Source organism: Rhineura floridana, chromosome 8 (assembly GCF_030035675.1).
Source record: "Rhineura floridana isolate rRhiFlo1 chromosome 8, rRhiFlo1.hap2, whole genome shotgun sequence".
Taxonomy (NCBI): Eukaryota; Metazoa; Chordata; class Lepidosauria; order Squamata; family Rhineuridae; genus Rhineura; species Rhineura floridana.
This window is the reverse complement of record NC_084487.1, coordinates 91854164-91860399: the sequence shown is the minus strand read 5'-3', so window position 1 is coordinate 91860399 and position 6236 is coordinate 91854164.

Here is a 6236-nt window from a genome sequence, read left to right as displayed (position 1 = left end):
CTCCCATAAGGATGCACTGACCACACCCTAGATCTGCCAGGCCATATCCCTTCAGCATTAATAAGCCAAGAAGGGTAAGGGTCAAGGGAACACGTGGTTGAGTGCATTGTTGTAAGCAGCTTGTCCACATCATCAGGCCACATCAATTGAAATTGATCCCATGATGTCATAACAGATGTGTGCTCACTGGTGACAGTAGTAAACGTAGTATCAAGATTGTTATGGAGGCAAGTGACTGTTCCCTCAAAGTGCCTTGCAAACAAATCAAGTGGGCTTCTGAAGGGTCTGAAATTCAATTGCCTGGACTAGTTGTCAACAGACCTGGGTGGTTACTTGAGGATGTGATGGAGGCAGAGGAGTGGGCCTTTTTCATTGCCTGCACCATCACACAGTAGGTGCGATTATGTGTTCTCAACAGAGCTTGGAAAAGTTACTTTTTTGAACTACAACTCCCATCAGCCCCAGCCAGCATGGACACTGGATTGGGCTGATGGGAGTTGTAGTTTAAAAAAGTAACTTTTCCAAGCTCTGGTTCTCAATCATGTTTGGTTGGCTTCGCAGTGAGTCTTCCATCACTTACACGCTACCCATTGTTCAGTATGTTCCATTACCATTAGTTCCCTGGTTTACCAAGCTGTGGAATGGATTCTGTGCTACTGGAAAGAGTGCTCAGGGATGACCGTGTCAAGAGCCCGATGCATCTTACTGTTCCACATTGAGGAAAGGGCTTCAATGGGGTCACCTGCTCTATCCACTGAAAAAAAACAAAGAGAATTCAGGAATCCAATTGATTCTGTTAGTCTCTGGGGGAAGACCATCCCCAAAGGCCCAAAATCCCTGCAAGGGACAGGGGGAATCAGACCCATAAGTCCAAACTTCACCATGAAGTAGTCCATGTATTTATTTATAAAAATATTTATATACCACCCTCTTGCAAAACATGAGGGTGGCATACAGCAACATAAAAATATTTTAAACAGTACAAAATAATCATTAAAATGACCATGACAATGGGTTGATATCTACCCTCCCATTTCCAGAGCATCCCTTCCTTCTGCTGGAGCAAAAGCAAAATTAAGGACCAGTGATAACTTGAGATGCCCCATAGTTATCATGGAGACCATCAAATCCTGAGCCAGAACACTAGAGACAGCCTTAGCATGGATAATGAATCCACTTAAAACTACCATTCTGGATTTCTCCATCACCACACCTGAGCCTGCACCAGCTTCATCACAGAAGCTGCTGGGGAGTAGGGTGGATGGTATTTATTTATTTAAGAACATAAGAACATAAGAAGACCCTGCTGGATCAGGCCAGTGGCCCATCTAGTCCAGCATCCTGTTCTCACAGTGGCCAACCAGGTGCCTGGGGGAAGCCCGCAAGCAGGACCCGAGTGCAAGAACACTCTGCCCTCCTGAGGCTTCCAGCAACTGGTTTTCAGAAGCATGCTGCCTCTGACTAGGGTGGCAGAGCACAGCCACCACAGCTAGTAGCCATTGATAGCCCTGTCCTCCATGAATTTGTCTAATCTTCTTTTAAAGCCATCCAAGCTGGTGGCCATTACTGCATCTTGTGGGAGCAAATTCCATAGTTTAACTATGCGCTGAGTAAAGAAGTACTTCCTTTTGTCTGTCCTGAATCTTCCAACATTCAGCTTCTTTGAATGTCCACGAGTTCTAGTATTATGAGAGAGGGAGAAGAACTTTTCTCTATCCACTTTCTCAATGCCATGCATAATTTTATACACTTCTATCATGTCTCCTCTGACAAGCCTTTTCTCTAAACTAAAAAGCCCCAAATGCTGCAACCTTTCCTCGTAAGGGAGTCGCTCCATCCCCTTGATCATTCTGGTTGCCCTCTTCTGAACCTTTTCCAACTCTATAATATCCTTTTTGAGATGAGGCGACCAGAACTGTACACAGTATTCCAAATGCGGCCGCACCATCGATTTATACAACGGCATTATGATATCGGCTGTTTTATTTTCAATACCTTTCCTAATTATCGCTAGCATGGAATTTGCCTTTTTCACAGCTGCCGCACACTGGGTCCATTTTCATCGTGCTGTCCACTACAACCCCGAGGTCTCTCTCCTGGTCGGTCACCGCCAGTTCAGACCCCATGAGCGTATATGTGAAATTAAGATTTTTTGCTCCAATATGCATAATTTTACACTTGTTTATATTGAATTGCATTTGCCATTTTTCTGCTCATTCACTCAGTTTGGAGAGGTCTTTTTGGAGCTCTTCGCAATCCCTTTTTGTTTTAACAACCCTGAACAATTTAGTGTCATCAGCAAACTTGGCCACTTCACTGCTCACTCCTAATTCTAGGTCATTAATGAACAAGTTGAAAAGTACAGGTCCCAATACCGATCCTTGAGTGACTCCACTTTCTACAGCCCTCCATTGGGAGAACTGTCCGTTTATTCCTACTCTCTGCTTTCTGCTTCTTAACCAATTCCTTATCCACAAGAGGACCTCTCCTCTTATTCCATGACTGCTAAGCTTCCTCAGAAGCCTTTGGTGAGGTACCTTGTCAAACGCTTTTTGAAAGTCTAAGTACACTATGTCCACTGGATCACCTCTATCTATATGCTTGTTGACACTCTCAAAGAATTCTAATAGGTTACTGAGACAGGACTTTCCCTTGCAGAAGCCATGCTGGCTCTGCTTCAGCAAGGCTTGTTCTTCTATGTGCTTAGTTAATCTAGCTTTAATAATACTTTCTACCAGTTTCCCAGGGACAGAAGTTAAGCTAACTGGCCTGTAATTTCCGGGATCCCCTCTGGATCCCTTTTTGAATATTGGCATTACATTTGCCACTTTCCAGTCCTCAGGCACGGAGGAGGACCCGAGGGACAAGTTACATATTTTAGTTAGCAGATCAGCAATTTCACATTTGAGTTCTTTGAGAACTCTCGGGTGGATGCCATCCGGGCCCGGTGATTTGTCAGTTTTTATATTGTCCATTAAGCTTAGAACTTCCTCTCTCGTTACCACTATTTGTCTCAGTCCCTCAGAATCCCTTCCTGCAAATGTTAGTTCAGGTTCAGGGATCTGCCCTATATCTTCCACTGTGAAGACAGATGCAAAGAATTCATTTAGCTTCTCTGCAATCTCCTTATCGTTCTTTAGTACACCTTTGACTCCCTTATCATCCAAGGGTCCAATCGTCTCCCTAGATGGTCTCCTGCTTTGAATGTATTTATAGAATTTTTTGTTGGTGTTTATGTTCTTAGCAATGTGCTCCTCAAATTCTTTTTTAGCATCCCTTATTGTCTTCTTGCATTTCTTTTGCCAGAGTTTGTGTTCTTTTTTATTTTCTTCATTCGGACAAGACTTCCATTTTTTGAAGGAAGACTTTTTGCCTCTAAGAGCTTCCTTGACTTTGCTCATTAACCATGCTGGCATCTTCTTGGCCCTGGCGGTACCTTTTCTGATCTGCGGTATGCACTCCAGTTGAGCTTCTAATAGAGTGTTTTTAAACAACTTCCAAGCATTTTTGAGTGATGTGACCCTCTGGACTTTGTTTTTCAGCTTTCTTTTTACCAATCCCCTCATTTTTGTGAAGTTTCCTCTTTTGAAGTCAAATGTGACCGTGTTGGATTTTCTTGGCAATTGGCCAGTTACATGTATGTTTAATTTAATAGCACTGTGGTCACTGCTCCCAATCGGTTCAACAACACTTACATCTCGCACCAGGTCCCAGTCCCCACTGAGGATTAAGTCCAGGGTTGCCGTCCCTCTGGTCGGTTCCATGACCAACTGGTCTAGGGAATAGTCATTTAGAATATCTAGAAACTTTGCTTCTTTGTCATGACTGGAACACATATGCAGCCAGTCTATGTCCGGGTAGTTGAAGTCACCCATTACTACCACATTTCCTAGTTTGGATGCTTCCTTAATTTCATATCTCATCTCAAGGTCTCCCTGAGCATTTTGATCAGGGGGACGATAGATCGTTCCCAGTATTAAGTCCCTCCTGGGGCATGGTATCACCACCCACAACGATTCTGTGGAGGAGTCTGCCTCTTTTGGGGTTTCGAGCTTGCTGGATTCAATGCCTTCTTTCACGTATAGAGCGACTCCGCCACCAATACGTCCTTCCCTGTCCTTCCGATATAGTTTATATCCAGGGATAACCGTATCCCACTGGTTTTCTCCATTCCACCAGGTCTCCGTTATGCTCACTATATCAATGCTCTCCTCTAAGACCAAGCACTCCAGTTCTCCCATCTTGGTTCGCAGGCTCCTAGCATTAGCGTACAGGCACTTGTAAGCAGTGTCTCTCTTCAAGTGTCTTTGGCACTTGTGGTTAGGCCTGTGGTAATTTTGCTCTTCTGAATTTATATCCTGTGCCCCTGCTCTCACAATGCCTACTTCTAAGCCTACCCCTTTTAAAATTTCATCATTTCTTTGGTTTTTATCCCAGGGGGGAGGTTTATTCCGAACCGGACCTTTCTCAGCTCCTGTCGGGTTTCCCCCCTCAGTCAGTTTAAAAGCTGCTCTGCCACCTTTTTAATTTTAAGTGCCAGCAGTCTGGTTCCATTCTGGTTCAAGTGGAGCCCGTCCCTTTTGTACAGGCCCGGCTTGTCCCAAAATGTTCCCCAGTGCCTAACAAATCCAAACCCTTCCACCCGACACCATCGTCTCATCCACACATTGAGACTGCGAAGCTGGGCCTGTCTGGCTGGTCCCGTGCGTGGAACGGGTAGCATTTCAGAGAAATAAATTTATTTATTGTATTTGTATACCACCCCATAGCCGAAGCTGTCTGGGCGGTTTACAGTAACTAAAAACAGGCCTGGCCTCCAAGAGGTCTTCTGTATCTTTAAAAGTTGTGCAGGGGGAAGGAAAAATTCCAGCTTGTGGTTCTTCCTGTTATAGTGTGGCAAGAACACCTGCACTTGGCTGACTTTCTCTTCTCCTAAAGATACAGGATCAGTCTCAGGCCCTGAACCTGGCAACCCTAGTGGTTAGCAAGCCCTAGCACATTTGGGGAGCCCTCCTGTTCATTCTGCTGAGTGGCGCCCAGGTCTTCTGCCCCAAAGCCCTGCCCTGAGAGCGACACTGCTGAAAACCAATGGGGCACCCCATCTCCTGACTGTTTCAAAGCTTGCATGTGTGTTAGAATCACCACACCAGTTTGAGTTCTGGCCCCCATTGACAAAGATTCAGATGTACACAGGGAGTAGTTATTTTAAGGATCTTGCCAGAGAAAACTCTACACTGACCTCACACTAAGTTAATAATGCATATTATATGCAGGTGGAACTGTGATCCTCTCTGCTTTCCCACCATGTCAGAAGCAATATCAAATGTCATTTTTATACCTAAAGCCCCTTGGACTTGCCTTGTTTATGAATTGTGACTTTGATTCATTTCTGTGCAGCTACCTATTTGTTTAATACTGCTTTGGTGTGGTTTTGCTTCCAAAGTGACAAGGCCCTTTGCTCATACACTCAAATTTTGCAGCTCTGTACTAAAAATATATCAAAGCGTTGATTCCTTTATCTAGCAGAGAGGAAAATGATACTCCTTCAAGGCCCATTTAAATTAGGTTTTGCGCTCCAATTTTGTGTACTTTGGATAAGATACTGTATCAAAAACTATATTATCTATGATATTTTCTACAGCTCTGGGAACAAAAGATTAAGGTACACTCCACTTAAAAGGACGGGGGGGGGAATATATAGCATAGCCCTTCCACAGAATATGTAAAACTATCTGGAACTTGATTCTTTGTCCACTACAGAAATTCTTGAATATGGCAGAAAAACAAGGCTTTTAGGTATTCATAACTTGCAAGTAAAAGCTTCCAAGTCAAAATGTTTTATTAAGCTTACAGCCTAAGCCAAATTTACTTAGAAATAAATACTGTTGAATTCAATGAGGTTTACTCACAAGGACATTACAATAAGTCATTGCATTAGTCTGGAGTCTCAGTTTATGCTCAGACCCCTACTAGTGGTCCTTTGGAAGGAAATGTAGAACAATAATATGCTTGCAGTCAATTTACCTGGTTTTCTAATTTTCATCAAAGATTGGGTTGCAAGGCCTGTAATACTGAAGAAGGCTGCAATGTACAGTCCTGCAAATATTTACAGTGGCAAGAATTTCTTATTAAGGTGATCAGCATGATTTGCAAAGGAGAATTTTTTGTTAGACTGTCAAATCAATCCTAAAGAGGTTCACTCAGAAGTAAATCCCAATGTTCAATTGGGAATCTGG